Genomic DNA, 18,270 nt, shown 5'->3' with positions numbered 1-18,270 from the left:
ATTCTTATGTGGAAACAGTTTATGGTATAATCAAAATCAAATAATTTACCATTTCTGTATGTTATCAATGATGAATTCACCTTTGTATCCATCAACTCATTTCATGACTTTATATTAAAATATTTTGCAGACAAAGTATGCTTGGAATTCTTGTCATGAAAATGAAATACAATGCATTTTCAATTTGAAAGTAGCTTTATGGATCAAAGAACACTTGTATGAGGCCCGGAGGAACTTGGAAAACCTGGTTGGCGGAATCTTTATGTGTGGGTCCAGTTCTTAGAAAAATATGATACTCCTGAATGTAGGACGAAGAGGGAATGGGAAAAGAAAAATAGAGCATCTCAAATGGGTGACTCGTTGCACACTGGAGGTTCAATGAGTTTCGCTACCCACCGATTAAGACTGATAATATTAGCTTAAATTTTTTATTTATTCGGTTCAATTCAATGTTCTAATCAGTACTAATATCTTGCCAAATATATATGCTTATGCTTTTGTTGCACTGCATATGGTTGATTGGTGTTTAGATTGATCTTGACAAATATATGTCTACCTGGTTTATAATCTTTATCTATAGAGTTCAACTTAATCTTCTAAAATAGAAAATCGCATGAGAGTCCATAAAGGGCCTGATAAAGGTGAGATCCCAAAAAGATGCTACAATTTTTCTAGCAGATATCGGGAGATTGAGGCGATGAATTTGCATATTGTTGTGATGAATTCAGAGAGCAGTGTGGCTGGTTTCTTCTTGAAGAGTGGGGTTGTGTTGTTGATTTTGCAAATTATAGAAGGGGTTCTCGTAGAAATTCCAGGTTGGACATATAGAAGTAGGGAAAATGTGATCATCTGAGATGCCAATAGACTTATTGCTGGATAACTTTCTTGCTTTTGCTTCATTACTAGTACTAACTTTTAAGAAAGAAAATAAATAGCAGTAGAGCCATGTTGTTCTATCTTCATGTCCTTCCAGCTACTGAAATTGCAAAAAGAGGAAAAAGATGATCAACCTCACATGTACCAGATAATTACAAAATATAGTAAATAAATAGATAATTAGCTTATATTATTCTAATCTAAATTTGTTGATTGAAGATCTAACTTCTTAATTAGAATTCCTTTGAAGTAATCTGTTGAGGCTACATGAGCACATCAAGGCTTAATTTTTAATAATTTTTTGGTTTAAGTAACTGTTTATTTTGTTGTCTATTGAAAAGAAATAGCCTTGCTGGGGTAGTTTGATCTGCTTGAATTCAGATAATACATGTATTATCTCTTTCAATTTTCTAGCTCATAAGTTAATGTTAGAATCTCAATCAAAGTACATTCTTTAATAGAAGGAAAGAATACCAGTAAGAAGTTGAAAGAGTAAATATTCTTCTCTGCTTAAGAACTCAAACAAGAAATGAGATTCCTCCTCTTGAATGTAGGATACATCTTGGAGGATGTTGGACGAGTGAATTTTTTCCCCAGCTTATGAAAATCAAACAGGGAGATGAGATATCTTGGAATCTCTCCTTGCATGTAGAATATTGTTTTGTCTAGTGTTTCACCGTTAGACTCTTTATTAGAGCGGGTGAGGTGAGGTGTTGTTTTGACATAAATGATGGAGTATAAATATTTTGCTTCAAAATAATTTACTATATTTTGTTCAGCCCAATCCTGTATATTTCAAGGGTGACTAGCACTTGATAAAGGTAGAGAAGTGATAGTAATGGAAATCCTCCTTGTTCTGAAACACAGCAGTCGTACTAGTACTCAGCTTTACCTTTAATGTTGAGTGAAAAAATTTATATCTTTTTCTAAAATTTTGCAGGAACATGAAAATGGAGGAAAAGAGCCCACTTTTCTTGAGGTCTACAAAGAGACGCATAAGAAAAAAATGAAGAATGGTACAAGAGGAGATTGAGTCGAAACACGTGCTAAGGATTCATATGTAAGATAATAACTTTTACATACATTGTTTTATTATTACCCAACTTTGCTTATTTACATCTGACAAATAATTTTTCTTTCAGGAAGAATTTCAAAAAAGCATAGAAGATTGGTGTCAAAGCCAACCTACTTCAGAGGATGGTACCATCGTCCAACCATCACCTGCAGATATGACTAATATGTGGATAGTTATGGTAGGTGGTCCAAATAAAGGTAGAACCTACGGGACAGGGGTTCTCCAATCCTCAAGTAGTCCTTCGTTGTTTCCCAGTTCCTCTTCTACTTTGCAAACTATGGAAGAAATGAAAGCGATGAAAAAACAAATTGTGGAATTGACGCAGCAATGTGCAGCTAACGATGTCAAGTTTGCTAAATTTGAGGAGTTGGTTAAGAAGCACATGCCTCAAGTGTTTCATGATGAGGAAGATAGTGAATCTGATGATAATTAGATTGTAGTTATTGTTCTTGTTTTTTATTGTGACATTTAGAGGTTTAAACTATTTGATTTGATGTTTATTTTGGATATTTTAAAGTGGTTGTATTTATAAATTTTTTCCCCGTTTGATCCTATTGTGAAAAATACATTAGTTATGTTGTTTATAATCTGAGACCAGTGTAAGCTAATGCAAGATTTAATTATATAATTGTTGAGAGAATATTTTTATTAAAATTCTAATTAAAGTAGTCGAAATAATAATTATTAAATAATAAATATTAATGTTCCGACTACAGTAGTCGGAATGATTATAATTATTAAATAATTATTTATTAAATTTTTTACTACTGTAGTCGAAATAATTATAATTATTAGATAATTATTTATTAAATTTTTTACTACAATAGTCGAAATAATTATAATTATTAAATAATTATTTATTAAATTTTCGACTATAGTAGTTGGAATAATTATAATTATTAAATAATTATTTATTAAATTTTAGACTACAGTAGTCAAAATAAGTACAATTACTAAATAATTATTTATTAAATTTTTGACTAGAGTAATCGAAATAATTATAATTATTAAATAATTATTTATTAAATTTTCGACTACCGCAGTCGGACGGTTTATAATTATTAAATAATTATTTAGTAAATTTCCTACTAGAGTAGTCGGAATATTTATAATTATTAAATAAATATTTATTAAATTTCCGACTACATTTCCGATTATGGTAGTCGGAAATTTCTGACTAAAGTAGTCGAAAATATTTTTTCGACAAGCTATATTCCGACTACCATGAAATAGTTGGAAAGTAGTCGGAACTATCTTACTTTCCGACTAAATCAGCCATCGAAAAAATGATGTTTTCTAGTAGTAAGCATGTAAAGTGTGTAAACTGAAGTGACTTGAAATAAAAAATTATTATTGTACAGGCTCTTCTTTATATACAAGCTCCAAGCATCCAATTAGTACCTCATAAGCCCAGCCCTTTTGCATATTTTCTACAGCGTTGTCGCACAGAAAGATCGTTGGCTCGGCCATTATGTGTCGGTCAACAAACATTCGACATGTGCAAATGTGTGCGAACCGCACGTGGCACCGATTTTATTTTTTTGAAAGTCCATGTCCTTGTTTCGACCTTCAAAATCCCATGGTTGCTTCATCAACACTCCCGCTAGCAAATGATCCATCAGTTTACTCTACCTCAACAAGATGGAGAACAACTCCAATAGTGGTTGCATGTGGGTAAAAAAATTGGCCTCGTCCAAGGCAGGTAAGTTGCAGTCATAAACCTTGATCTTTCCCTCCTCGAGTAGTATCTCAACATCCCGATAACATATGATGTCCACATTCATGACTCCAAGAATCCTTTTTTCCTCAGTCCATCTCTTGTCATGTGGATCTGACCTCTTTCATCTAACATATTTTATCATTTCTTCATCCCATTGGAACTCAGAAACTAATAAATTAAATCCCGCACCACCGAGAATTGACGCTAGCTTACTGAGATCACCGTACCTATCCTTGAAACTATTGTAAAAGTCTAGGTCCATTATCTTTTCAGCAGCATCATAAGCTTCCGAGTACGCTAATTGTCTGCCCCTCATGAGGCAGAGAATTTCTTCAACATACTGTGATATAACAAGTCAATTTTTAAATAGGTTAGTAATTGAAAAAAAAAACATAATGGAAAGATACAACAGATGGTTCATCTGTTGTAGAGGGTTCTCTGAATCTGTTCACAAATTACCCATCTAACGCAACTTATGTAAGAGATGGGTAATATGTTGCAATAAAACTACCACAAGTTGCACCAGAATACACAGTTGTTGCAACAGATGACACATCTATTACGTAGCTTCTTCTTCATGAAGTAGACTAGAAGGCTAGGTTAGGAAAAGTAAACTTACCTTGTCAACGTACTGCGTACGCATATCTGTCATACTCTTGAAGTCTCGGGCGGAAAAGGTATGGATGGGGTAATCTTGTGCTCTTTGATTGGTATTCTTGGCCCGTCGCAGATCCCTTTTCTCTTTGGCGCCAAGTTCCGCGTATATATTCACCTTCTTAAGTGACCCCTCACTTTAATAACTTTTGGAGAGGAAGGAGTTGCAATTTTTTTTATTTTAGATTGGAGATTACTTGGCTAATTGCTTATTTCTTCCTCCCAACCACCACTGTAGGAGTGTATGGCTCCTCACCTTCTTAGATGGTATGACACGCCTCTTGGATTTCAATTCCTCAACAGCTTTAGCGATAGCCTCTACTTTTCAAAGAGTTATTCCTCAACAACTTTAGTGATAGCCTCTACTTTTTCAAAGAATTTATCCTGGTTTTCCTTGCACTCTTCGCATTTACAACGAGAATATGAGGGTGAAGAGGGGTGAGAGGGACGGTGTAAGGGTGAGAGGGACCTGTTTAGGGTGAGAGGGACCCATAAAAGGGGTGTTTTCAAATATATTTATTTTTTCTTAAGCATCAGCATGCTCATCATTATGACTGGCAGCAGCATCAGCATGCCTGCCACCAATATCAACAACTTCACCAGCAATACCCCTAGAAGAAGCACCCGGATCTATTGCAGTAGGTTGGTCATGAAGAGCCTCAACATTAGGCTAACCTTGCCTAACTGCTCTTCTTATGGCTGTTTATCCAGTCAATTTCTTATTTATTAACTCCACCGTGTCTTCTATTGTATCAACAAAACCTAGAGTAATAAAAGAAGTCATCCCCAACTCTTGCTTAGTAGGCAAGATCCATGGATGCACAACCTATAAAAAAAAGACAGATACATTTTAATCATTTAATAATTTGTAGTTAGTTGGGTTACATGTTAACACAGACAACTTATGCAACAGATGATCTTGCTGTCGAAACAGCTGATCTATCTGTTGCAAGAAATTCATAATATATTGCATCAAATTACCCATCTGTTGTATAATTTACAATAGATGGGTAATCTATTGATTCGGGATCAGAGAACCAAAATAACAGATGAGTAATTTAATGCGAAATATGAATCACCTATCGCAACAAATTACCCATTTGTTGTACTAGTTGTAGTGGATGGGTAATCTGTTTTAATAGATAACCCATCTGTCGCAACAGATGTCACATCTTTTTCCATATCTTTCTTTGGGTCAAATTATTTTACTTGAAAGAAGACGTACTATATCATTCAGAAGGTTAAAGAGATCAGCCTCCTTAATTCTTATGTTGCTCTTTGCAGCTAACCACCTAAGGATCCTTAGAGGAGAAACCTATTCGGGTAATCCTTGACCTGCTTTCGAAAGTGAGGAATGACTTCAAATGCCCAACCCTAAAAAATGAAAACAGGAGGCAAAAAAAAAAAGTAATAATTATTCAATATAAATTAATGGATGAATAAACAAATAGTGATTAAATTTACCATGAAAGCCCAAGGAAAGTCGTATAATGTGATCATCTTTGGGGATAACTTTATCAGTAAATATTTGACAGTCAAGTAGTAGCTGTCATATCCTCAGAGATAATTATTGAATTCTTAAAATCCTCAGCAAGCTTCAACAAATTATCTTCTATGACTTTGTTGACATCTCTTGTCAATATAACGAAATGGGAAAATCAAACTATGCACAATTGCTCCTTGGACTTCTTTGATATGGTTTTATCCTTGAGATGTTTTATCAACTTATTGTCTTTGTACCCACGTCCATCAATGTCCAACAGTCCATCTATTTTTTCCTTGCGTTTGTTGGTTTTGGTGGGTGGTTGCTGGGATAATGCCTTCCCTATATTTGATGGTGGTGGTTTGGTTGTCCTGCATTCCTTGGACCTTTTGTGTGGTGTTTCCTTGGTGAGAGGTTTTTCTAGACAATCGCATCTCAAGCCCATCACTATGGCAAACTCTTTCAAGCCAAAACAAATCGACATGCTACAGTAGTTGATCCAGATTTCATCCATCTTTTTCCCTCTCCTTCAAATCTTTATCATCCTCGACGTACTTGATCCTACGCTTAAGAAGACCATATAACATGGTCATTTAGAAATGGGTAGTGTGGTCAGCTCAAGAAAGTGTCCAAACCAGCTCTGTTTAAAAAGTTCGTCTATGTTTTCATTATTTATAGTTTTCCTAAAGTCATCAAAAGGTTTCCCCAACTGACATTTAAGTACAAGATCACCAGTTAGTTCTACATGGTCATCTATCAGCATTGCAACTTAAAACCTGTTAATACTAATAGTTTTGATAGGATCATGCTAGTATTTTAATATTAATTCACGCCCCATTGGTGATGCATTATCATCATATTAATGATCATCCTCTTTCTCACTTTCTACTTCCTTCTCTTCTTATTTATCTTTTTCTTCCTCATCACCATCTACAAATCCTTGTCCACCTCCCTCAACATCATTTTTATATTTTTTCTTAGCTTCACTTTTCCCGGACTGAGATTGTTCAAGAAACTCTTGTCCAAGAAGCTCCTCCTAATCCCTCTGTACTGTAGCCTTTTCTTAGGTGGTCAAAAGTTGATCCACTTTCACTTTTTTTTCTTTTGGGAGACATATTTTACCTACAAACAACAGAAAAACAAAAATTACATTACAATCGATGTATGCATAAATTTTAAAAAATACATTACAAACACCACCAATACTGACACCACCAACAGCCACCATAAACACCACCAACCAGTGCCACCAACAGCCACCACAAGCACCACCAGTGCCACCACGACAACCACCAACACCAACACCATGACCACCAATATCAAAAACACCATCCAATGATACCACCATAGTCAACAAAATACTGTGACAAAAACTAGGGTTTTCTCGGGTTCTTCCTATGATTTTACCATCAAAACTCAAATTTGTAAATCCATTCTCGGAGATAATACAACTAAAAGTCTTTTTTTCATCATTAACTTAAAAGACCTAATTTTTAGGAAAAAACAAGTATAGAACTCTTCTCAAACTCTGTTACCTACGAAGATAGAGAAAATGATGGATACAAGCAAGAATAAAGTCAAAAATAACACCTATGTCGTCGAAAATGGGAAGAAAATTAATGTGTTGTGAAGGGTTGAGCAATTTATTGAGTATTTGTTGTCTATATTGGTGAGAGAGAAAGAAAAAAGTGACAACTCAAGATTTGAAATGATGAAATATTTTTCCCGCAAATGGATGATTTGTATGGGTTGATTTGCATTTTGGAAAAGAATGATAAGTTTGAAAATGTTAATTTGGTTTGAATTGATCTTAATTATTTTTTAAAATTTTAAAAGATATACGTAAATTTTAACCGTTTCATCATAATAAAGTGCATTAAGTTCAACTGGAATACTGATGAATTTTAGGTATTAGCTTGATAATGAGGTAATAAGAATTGTTTCAACTCAAAGCGATCGATCTATGACTCAGGTTGGGAGGAACGCAATACCAACATAATACAATTTTCAAAGACTCAATTTAAGTTGTAGTTGACCGTATGAACTCACCCCTAGTTATAGCTAAATCAATTTAGGTATTAGCTTGATAATGAGGTAATAAGAATCGTTTCAGCTCAGAGTGATCGATCAATGACTCAGGTCGAGAGGAAAGCAATACCAACATCATGCAATTTCCAAAGACTTAATTGAAGTTATAGTTGACCCTATGAAGTCACCCCTAGTTCTAGATAAATCAATTAAGGTATTAGCTTGATAATAAGGCAATAAGAATCATTTTAACTCAGAGAGATTGGTCGACAACTCAATTCAGGAGGAATGCAATACCAACATTATGCAATTATCAAAGACTTAATTAAAGTTATAGTTGACCCTATGAACGCACCCCTAGTTCTATCTAAATCAATTTAGGTATTAGCTTGATAATGAGGTGATAAGAATTGTTACAACTCAGAGTGATCGATCGATGACTCAGGTCGGGAGAAATGCAATACCAACATCATGCAATTGCCAAAAACTCAATTGAAGTTGTAGTTGACCCTATGAACTCACCCCTGATCTAGCTAAATCAATTTAGGTATTAGTTTGATAATAAGATAATAAGAATCATTTCAGCTTAGAGTGATCGATCAATGACTCAAGTCGGGAGAAATGCAATACCAACATCATGCAATTGTTAAAGACTCAATTGAAGTTGTATTGACCCTATAAACTCACCCCTAATTCTAGCTAAATCAATTGAAGTTGGAGTTGAACATATGAAATCAATTGAATTTGTATGAAAAAAATGTTCATCCTGATGCAACAAATGACTTATCTATTGAAATTTATCAAACAGATTATGTCATCTATTACAACAGATTAACTATCTGTTATAAATTATCAAATAGGCATTGCCATCTGTTGTGACAGATGACTGAGTTGTTGAAAATTTTCAAACAAAAATTGTCATCTCTTGCAACAGATGACTTATATGTTTTAAGATCTTTTTTTATTTTAAAATAATTTGCTAATTTTCTGTCCGAGATAAAAAAGATAAAATACTAAGGCAATAAAAATATTACTTAGATAACTCAAAAATCTCCTCCTTGAGTAGTCTTATCTTGTCTTTTCAATGTCACCGTCTCCTCGTTCCCCTCAAAGTTATTAATGAATGTTTAAAACCCATCTCTATAATTCTCTCTCCTTCAGCCACAAATTAACTTAACATATCTCTCTTTTATTCTTTATTCAAAAAAAATTTTCTCTCATCTTTAGGGTAATCACAACCGTCTCCTTTTTTCCTCTCTTTTTTATCCTCTTTCACATGAGGATCCTTTCAAATCTACACCGATCAATATCTTTTCTCAACTGAAATGGGAGTTCTGATCGCTTTGCTTTTTTGACATTGTAGGTATGGTTCACTATTGCTTTTTCCTTCTCGTCATCTTCTTTGTATGTTTTTAAAATTAGATATTTACATCTGTTGTTATTATTAATTTACTCATTACCATTTTCTTTTTTATTGAGAAAATTGAACGAAAGGTGACTTTTAAGTCTTGAATGAATGAACCATTGTTTTTATTAAAATATACAAGAAAAAGTCATATGTTGGGAGAACTTAAAAAGCCTTGTTGTCAATATCCTTTTTTTATATCTTTTGTCTGTTAATTTGGTGATGCTGTTGTTAAGGGTATTAGTGTTGTTAGAACATGTGGTGTTTGTGTTGTTGATGGTGTTGGAATATATGGTGTTGTTTCTTTGTTGTTGATATTATTATTGATATTATTGGTGGTATTGCAACAGCTTCCTCAATTGTTGCAACTAATGAATCTGTTATTGGAACAGACGGAGTAGCTGTTGGAAGAAATCAAACCAGTAGCAAGGCTGGATTGATTTATTCCAATAGATGACCCATCTGTTGCAATATGTTATACATCTATTGCCACAGATGCGTCGCCTGTTTCAACAGATGACTTATTTATTGAACAGATGAGGAATCTATTACATCATATGGGTCATTTGATGATTCATTCAATTTTGTGTTACACTTTTGTAGTGTTCTTTTTGTTCTTCTCTTGTTTGACATCAAATGTTTTCTCTTATTTGAAGATAAAATAAAGTGAAATAGGATCAACTTTTGCCCGACTAGCATTAAAGGCTAGAGTAAAGATGGGTTTGGAGGAATAAGTTGTTTTCATATGGAACCTTCATATGTGGGAGGTATGTATTACTGATCAACTTATCGTAAAAACACGCATCCAGTACACTGATTTTGTTAATGTTAGTTCTTTACCTATTTGGCGTTAATCTTTCAAACAAGATATGGCATTTTACAGTAAGATTGTTAGGTTCAAACTGGTAAGGCTGAGCAACCAAGTAGATGGTGTCAATACCCTCTTGCGGTTTAATAAAGATTTTGATAATATTTATGTGTCAAGTTTGGAGAAGGGTTTAAGTTTTTGGTGGCAGTGTAAACATTCAAATAGTTATTGGATTGATTTTAAGGGTTCAATGGACTTTTAAAAGGCCTCTGAAGCCTCACACTGCTGCTAATAAGAATGAAAATAAATATAGTTATTGCTCTGGTCCAGATGTATATAGATGGGTTGCTCGAGGAGACTATTATATAGCAAATGATGATTGGAAGAATACCTGAGTGGGAAAGGAGAGATGGAGGAGACCATATATCAACTCAGACTTTATTAAAGAAGAAACACAAAGTAGAAAGGAAAGTGTAGTGAAACTGGATGATGAAATTTACATGAAAAATGAAAAAATTGAATGAGCTGTAAATGTGAAAGTGTATCCAAAAATGAATATCCATCGGTCCGTTTCTAAAAGAAAAATGCTGAAGTGGATTGTAGCTGTGTACTTTGTTAAAGGACTGCAACTAGCTAGCGTGGCCTAAATGAAGACTCAAAAAATGCAGGACCAGAACTCTAAGGTTGTAGCTTTATGAGCACCGATGGTGGTAAGATAATCAGTCAGGAAAGAAACCTGAACCAATAACTCTTGAAGTAAAAATAAGGGATCAAGCCAAGGTGGCAATTTCTCAAGTTAAACTTGCATCTCATGCCTCCTGTTTATGGCTCTAGTTTGGTCAAAGGCAGTGGAAACAACAAGGCATGGGATTTATGCCCAACTTCAGACCTTTTTATTTCTACTGGCATTGACCTGATCAGAACCACAAACAGAAGGCATGGGATGCAAGTTAGACTTCAGAAATTGATGCCTTGGCTTCCCTTATTTTTACTTATGGAGTTGTTGGCTCATGTTTTATTCTTGACTGAAAATCTTACCAATCCTCTGTGCTCGCCAAGATGCTTCTTTAGAGTTTTGTTCCTATACTTTGTGGGTCTTCATTGAGGCCACGCTCTCTAGTCGCAGTTCCTAGTAAATTATTCAGCTCCATTCCTCTTGAGCAGTTTTTTTTCAAGAACGACTGACGAATTTTAATATTTGAATACACTTCCACTTTTGAAGCTCATTCAATTTTTCATCTCTCAAGTCAATTTCATTGGCCAGATTCTCTAAAAGTTCCTTACTTGCTTCCCTGTGTTGCCTCTTAAACAAGGACTAAGATTATATATAGTTATCTCCATCTCTCCTTTCCTGTATAGTTATTCTCCCAACCATATTTTGATGCATAGTAGTCTCCTTGAGCAACCCATCCATATAAATTTAGACCAGGAGAATTTCTACTGGTTTTTTTATTTGCTACAGCATGAGGCTTCGAAGGCCTTTCAAAATTCCATTGCACCATTAAAATCGATTCAATCACTATTGGATATTTACACTGCCACTAAAAAATTGAACCCTTCTCCAAACTTGACACATAAACATGAGCAAAACCATCATTAAATTGTAATAGGGTATCGGAACCACTGTCATGGAACCCTTCAGCCTTATCATTTCACACCTATCAAAGTAAACTGTAAAATTTAGGATCTTATTTAAAGGATCAATGTCTAATTGATAAAAGACTGTATTCACAAAATCATTGTACTTTATGTGTGCCTGTCACGATAGGCTGATCAATAATACATAACTCCAATGCATGAAAGTGGATCCATTCATCTGCACGCACCTTATTTTTTCTAACCCATCAATGTAAGATAGTTTTTATTCTTCATTTCCCATCATTAAGTAGTGTGCAAGATTATGGAGGCTTAAAGTGTAACCATCTTCAATGTCAGAGGACTACTTGCCCATCAAGAAAAAAAAAGTGCTACAAGTCATGACTTTTCATATTTTTTGTTTTTAAATCTGTTTATATAATAAAACAGTCACTAATTTGGATTAATTAAGGTATGTGATGACTATTAAAAAAGAGGTGAACAGTCGTGACTTTTTGTCTAACACATTCAAAACAGTTAATGAATCAATTCCCCATTTGTTGCAACTGACGAATTAGCTGTTAGGAGAAATGAAAATATCTCCAATAACAGATGGTCCATCTATCGCAATAGATAATCCATATATTGCAATAGATGTCTCATCTGTTGCACATACAGACCATTAGTTGCAACAAATGGTAAATCTGTTGCGACAGTGGGTTATTTATTGTAAGAGATGGACGATCTATTGCAACAGCTCAATAATAATGGTTGTTATTAAGTCTTAAACCATTTTGAAAAGGTGATAAGTTTTAATGTAAAAAAAAGTCATGACTTTTCACATAAAACAAAAATTCAGCAGTTTGAATGCAATTAATACAATGGAGCTGAACAATCGTGCTTTTTTTCCTAACACATTCAGGTTCAATCCTCTATAAATAGGTACCTCCTTAATCTTTATTCTACTCCACTTTTATTTATTTCTTGCATTTTGTCTTTTTGTATTACATCTTCAACCACTTCTATTCAAAGAGCATGTTTCTTTCTCGTTGAGGTAAGTTTTTTTTTGTATAAATCTACCAGTTGGTAGTATACATTGTATTACATTTGGAATTTTTTCTTTACTTTTCTGTTTACATTTTTTGTTAATTCATGCATGTTCTAGATATGGTTAATCCTGATTGGAACATTGCTATTCTGCGCGACACTGTGCAAGAACTTCAAAGGTAGGTTAACGGCCTGCAGAGAGAGTTAGTCTCTGTGAGAGCAAGGATGTTCAGAGAGATGCAGAGGCTGATGAGGGCCCTGCTGCTGTCAGTTGACGATTGGCCGACTAGCACTAATAATGATGATGATGATGATAATAATAAGAATGTGTTTTTTCTTTTAGCGTATGTATTTTAATTTTTCTATATCGTATCTATACCTAATGTATTTTATTTTTCGTTTAATAAAAAAATTATTTTTGGTCGACTTTGGCTTTTTAATTCTTATTTAATTTTTATTCTGTCTATTTCTTCTTCTAAATATGTTAAAATGTTGACGGTTGGAGGTAAGGAGAAATTTTGAATTCAGTAGCAATAGCAATTTTATCTTTTGAGTTCTTTCAACAAATGGACCATGAGTTGGAACAGAATGGTCATTAATTGGTTTCTGTCAATAGATAATTCATCTGTTACGACAGATTTGTCATCTGTTGGAGGAAAACATTCTAGTTTGATGAATTGTGTTGTTTTTTTCCAGCTAATGTCCATCCGTTACAACAGATGCGTTATCTATTGTAACAGATGGGTAATCTGTTGAAAATAATTCTGTGGTCTGTTGTATTTAGTTCAATTTTTGCCTCTTTTTATTGATGCACAAATTATTAACAAAGATATTTTATATAATAAATAACAACATTTACGTTCACAATAATGAGTTAAATATATAAAAGTCCACAACAAACAACAAAATAAGTTTTTGTACTTACAACGATCATGATGGATTACGATCCGGGCATGTAGTTCTTTTGTGGCCAACGCTCTTACATACGGAGCACTTGTTTCTTCTTGATGAAAATGATTCTCTAACTCCACGCCTCCTCTTATATGGCTTTATTTCCTGTTTGATAGTGCTTAGGTCAATATATGAAGGAGGTATTAATCTCCCCAAAAGCTCTACAGAAACAACCCAAGATTCTTCGGAAGGCACCGGAGTAATATGCCCACTATATGCCATTGTATATTTTTCCATGAATAATATGGAGAGGAGTGCTCATAAATTTTAGTTTCATATTTTGCACCGTATTGAGATCAAAGCACTGCCATAGCATGTGGACAGGGTATTTTGTCCAAGTCAAAAACTCTACACGTACAAGATCTTGTTTGAAGATCGACCGTGGCAACATCACCATAACCGTTGATACTGAACATATAATCTTCTATTTGATGAGATAATAACCTATTCCCCAGACTGATGTTCGTTGATCTTATTTTTTCTTCTTCTAGAACAAATGGGGTCCTGCGTCCTCGAACTCAACACACCTTTTGTGAAAAAATTAGTCATACTTCTTATTTATTATTTCAAACAGAGCCGCGATGGGAAATTCTCTTTCATCACCAAACAATGAATTCAATGATTAAGCTATGTTTGACGTCATAATATCGTACCTATACAAAAGAATAACGTAGTACGATATTATACTAAACTTGTAACTCAAACAAGACATTAAATTCATAAGAATGTACCTATTTGCCAGACAAAATACCCAGCTCTATCTCTCGAAATCGACATGTACGAGATGTTCTACTGCTTTGGGATGCATATCTGCTATTTGATTGAAATGGTCTGAAAACTCCTCTCTACTATATGCTTTAGCTGCTCTATAAAAAAGAGTCATGACTCTTTCATCGCAAAAGTTGGTTCAAATGTTCTCTCCAAGATGCCTGATACAACAACCAAAGTGAGCTGAAGTGAAGAAAATTGAACTCATCTTTGGAATGCTTGGATGCTTGTCCGAAATAAAATACAACTCTTCGATATCTTCAACGTAGCTTCGCAGTTGTTCCAAAAAATATCTATAAGAGGCATCACATTCCTTGTCTGCTACACAAAAAGCGACAGGAAAGATGTGATTCTCCACATCCTGCGCCATCGCCTCTAGCAAAACTCCATTATACCTGTTCATCAAAAAGGTACCATCGATGGCTATGCCTTTTCTCAAATGTCTAAAAACTTGAATCCAAGCACCATAGAATACAAAAAATACTTGAACCTTTCATTTTCATCAACATGCAATGCCGTCTTACTTCCGGGATTTGTGGACTCAGGCATGTAATGGTAGACATTGAGGACTGCATACCCATGCTCATGTGTCCCCTAACCAAGTCATTGGAAATCCCCATGGCCGTATATACATAACCCTTGTAGAAGGGTCTTTGCCATTAGGGAATCTATTCTTGAAATATTCGCTGAGGACCTTTGCCGTGGCGTGAGGATTTTGGCCCGAGATGTGCTCCGAACCACATGTGTGGTACTTTTCATGTTTGTGAATGAAGAATCTGTCAGAACTTAAGTACTTCACCGCTCTCAACCACCATTTGCAGTTTGGATTAGCACATTTATAGAAAAAGACTTTGCTCGAATTAATCACCTTCATTATTCTGAAAACTTTTTTCAAGCAAGAAATAAATAAAGTAGTTGATAGTTCTTTCTTGTCCTTGAATGAAATTCTCTTGTAAAATTCAGTCTCATCGTATTGACGATTGCTAGACTGTGTCGATCGAGAAAAACTGCCCACCGTATTGGTTGCATCAACAGGCGTAGGTGTTTGATCATTATTTGGAATATTCATGCCTTGATCATCCAACCTATCATCAAAGATGTCTTGTTGTTGTTCTTTTTCTACATTCTGGTTCTTATTCTCTCTCGTCTTTTCAATCACGTACGCCCTTAACACCGAACTGGATGAATCACTAAGATAAGCACACAATCAAACCTGATCGGTTATCTTGAAAGGTTGTACCCTCTGATTTTCAAAGGAGTTGTATATGTAGCTGGTGACGAGTTCTTCCGGTTGATAATTCAGACCACAATAGCTGATGATTAAGTTCACAAAATCATCAAACAAAACATCACTTTGGACTGTCATAGCTATCGTCTCTAGCATTTTACCCTTTCTCCAACGCCATACATATTGATTACTCATCTCGATCCATTAACCATGACAATCCACCCCTTTTGTTAATGATCCCTCCATTAGTGGTACCTAAATAAAGTTATTTATTAAAAAAAAGTTAATAGTGATTTCATAGTGCCATAATATGAATCCCAACAGATGTGTAATCTGTTGCAGCAAGTGAAAAATAAGTTACAATAGGTAAGTGATCAGTCGCAACAGATTATTTACCTGTTGGGATTTATGTTACGCTCCTGAAGCTGATTTCAATAGACGAGTCATCTGTTGTAACAGGTGAATCATATATTACAATAAACTATACATATGTTGCAACAGATGAAGCGCCTGTTGGGATAGATGTTACAGTTCTAAGAAACCTTTGAAGTTGATTCCAACAGATGAGTGACATGTTACAACAGATAATTAACCTATTACGACAGATGACTTACTTGTTGCAATAGACGATGCATCTGTTGAAATCAAGTTTAGATTTTGTTGCAACAGGTTACTAATCTGTTGCAACAGATATTTATCCTGTTGCAAAAGATGACACATCTGTTGGAATTGAATTCAAATTCTGTTACAACAGATTACTAATATGTTGCAACAAATATTTATCCTATTGCAACAGATAACTAGTCTGTTGTAACAGATGACCCATCTGTTCGATTCATGTTACGGCACTATAGAACCATAAACATGAATCCTATATATGAATCTTCCGTTAGAACAGATGGCTCATCTGTCGCAACAGATGATTGATCTGTTTAAACAGATGACTCTTATGTCACATTCATGTTCGCGTGCTATCTATTATTGAAAAAACAACACAATAGCAATTACCAAGATGACAAATTCAACTTAAAATCATAATTTGACTTACCAAAGTCTCCTATGAAGTAATGTCAAAGTGGAAAGTGATGTACGAAACAAAATTTGACCTAAGAAATTGGTCAAATAGCAGCAGTAGCGGTAACAACAACAAAAATAATGATCAACAAAAAGAAGATGAAGATGATAATGAAGTAGAAGATGATGATAATGAAGCAGAAGATGATGAATAAAGCAGCAGCAACACTGAACAACAAAAATGGCTAAGAGAGAGAAAACAACAATGGATGAGAAGAGAGAAACGCATCTTTTTTTCCTCCGTTTCCTGTTATATTAGGTAACATTTGAATCAAAGTGTAAATTTAAAAACTTGTGGGTTATTCTCAAACTTACCCAACTTTCTTACTCAATTATTGAGACTTGAGTCACCTACACCTCATTTTGAAACTCTTTTGTCACTTTTTGCTCAAAGTCCCAAGAGAGTGTAATATATTAATGGATGACATGACATAATGAATTAATTAAAAAAGGATATGTGGCAATTGATTGTGAAATAATAAAATAAAATTATATATATTATAAGAAAAAATAATAATTTTTCAGCAAATAATAATAATAATAATAATAATAATAAATATGCATATTTTTCAAACCCACCACAACTACGCACCCCTCCATCCTTTCTTCCCACTTTTTCGGCGACGCTACCCCACCCCCACCGTCTTACTTCTTCTTTTTTTTTTCTTTGGATTTCATTGAATTTTGATGCCTTTGTTGTAGGTTTAACTTTCTTTTAATTTTAAAATAAATATTCTTACTTCTAAAAAGTTTATATTGACTCAAGTTATGGACGATGAAATCGATGGTGACATCATGAATTTTGGTGATAATACTAAAGTGGGGTGGTGATGAATTTAATAGTGATAGTGAATTTGGTTGTGGTGTGATAATTTTGGAGGGGAATCGAAGATTATTATTGTTGTGCAACAAATTTTGTTATCACCATCTTGATTAATTTAATTTTCTTCCTAAATCGTCTTTTATTGTTGTAAAGATTTTATCTAATAATCATGGAGGGTTTAAGAGAAAGATTTAGAAAGGAGAAGAGTTTGGAAGGATATTTTTTTCAGCGTGATTTCGACGGGGATAATAGAATTCTTCTACCCATTATCTTTTAATTTTCAAATTGGGTTCTTTCATATTTTCATAAAGTTCTTCAAAATTAGTGTGTGATGGTTTTTTATTTTTCTCTTTTATATTTTTATAAGTTCTCTAAAATTATTGGTGGTGGTTTAGTGGATGGTGGTGGTGATATATAGAAGGTGGAGTAGATGGAAGAAGGAGGGAAAAAAAATTACAAAAAAAGCAGTTGCTCACACACTCGAAATTAACTGCAGCATACACAATGTGTCATATCAGCAAAAAGTGTCCAAATGACACAACGAAATATTAATTCAGGTGTTTAAAATGAACAACGATCAGTTGAGTTGACAAAATAAAAATTAATGTCAAATTTAGGGGACTAGCGATGTGTTTAACCTTAATTTAACGTTGATCCATGAGTGAAGGTTGCATTGATTCATGGATATGTATAAATTCATGTGGCTAGGATAAGGTAAAATGAAGAGGGGATGTTCTTGGTAGTTCATCTTTGTC

The sequence above is a fragment of the Capsicum annuum genome, chromosome 6, assembly GCF_002878395.1.
Source record: "Capsicum annuum cultivar UCD-10X-F1 chromosome 6, UCD10Xv1.1, whole genome shotgun sequence".
NCBI classification, from domain to species: Eukaryota; Viridiplantae; Streptophyta; class Magnoliopsida; order Solanales; family Solanaceae; genus Capsicum; species Capsicum annuum.
The sequence above is the reverse complement of the archived record's forward strand: the minus strand, read 5'-3'. Positions refer to the sequence as shown.